Here is a 1,384-nt window from a genome sequence, read left to right as displayed (position 1 = left end):
GAATATATGGTGAATGTTAGAGTGAATATTTAGCTAAAGAGTAAAGCCTGTCCTCCCATTGTCAGCAGGCAAACGTAGCTGTTCTTTAGAGAAACCTTGCAATATTAAATGATAAACGCTTCGCTTTGCCTTTGAACGTCATAGCTTATTCTTTGTGGACATTCTATTGAAAAAAATGGCGGCCGGCTGTCTCTATTTTTCATTTTATTGTTGGCGACGACCTACGTTGTTCACGGTGAAGACGGAAGTGTTCTTGAAGGATAAACATTGCAATCTTGGCCTCCGTTGCGTCCTTGCAACGAGTAAGGCGGGTCCATTAGAGATTCTCCAAAGCAGGATGTCTCTGAGGCTGGCGTTCCCTGTGGGTTGCGGGATGCTCCTGCTGGCATAGGGCGGGCGGGGAAGGTTCTGCTTTCGTCTCGGCTTCTTTTCGTCTTTTCGGTTCTGTTGTCTCTTCGGTTTATCCCCGCCTCTTCGGTCCTTTTCGGCTCTTCGGTTCTGTTCTCTCTTCAATTCTTTTCTCTTCAGTTGTTTTTCTTTAGTTCTTTTCTCTCTTCGGGTCTTTTCGTCTCTTCGGGTCTTTTCTCTCTCTCGTTCATTTTCCCTTCCTGGTCCTTCTCTTGGACACTTTTCCCGCTATCTGATGGCAGAAACCAAAGGTGTTTATGGCACGTTCGCCCTTGCCCTCTTTTTCACAGACGGTCAGCCTGGTTAGTGGTCTTTAATTCGAGGCGGTCGTATTCGGCGGCGCAGGTAGAGTTCTCGTTAACATGATGGCGGTTCTTTATTGTGTAAGTAAGACAGCCGGTCCCCGCGCGACCCTTTGTTATCGCCCTCAGCTCATTTAGCTGAGTACTTGATTGTTATCTTGCCGCTCGCTGGAGTGGCGGCCTTGGCACCTGCAGGTTGAGTTCGTCAGGGCTTCCTTGTCGGGTCTGGGACGGAGTGCGTCGCTGCCTTCCCTCGAATCGCTGTAGGGAAGGAGTTTGTTCTGTCTTCTGTTGTCTTCGCAGCTCTGCTTGAAGTACTGATGAGATTTGGACAGCGGGAAATAGACGAAAGAATTCTTTTTGGAATCACTTGCCTTTGTGTGTATCCGCATATGGCATTCTGGTTTTCGTTGACGAGTAAAAGGGTCGGTGCCAAAGATACTCAAAGATTATTTTTTTTTTTACATTCTGTTCATTCCTTAATGCTGAGAACCCGACACGATTTTCCGAAATATATATTTTTCCAGCAGTATGACTCTGAATAGAAGTCCGAAACGGAAGTATTTCTCTTTCGAAAGAGACGTACATTAAGCACGTGTGAAATTCGAGCAAGAAAACACGCACCGACGAGTCCAGACAGTGGCGCGCGGAGGCTGCTAGAGTGTTCTCTTCTC

This window comes from Penaeus monodon, chromosome 20 (assembly GCF_015228065.2).
Source record: "Penaeus monodon isolate SGIC_2016 chromosome 20, NSTDA_Pmon_1, whole genome shotgun sequence".
NCBI lineage: Eukaryota > Metazoa > Arthropoda > Malacostraca > Decapoda > Penaeidae > Penaeus > Penaeus monodon.
This window is presented reverse-complemented; position numbering follows the sequence as displayed.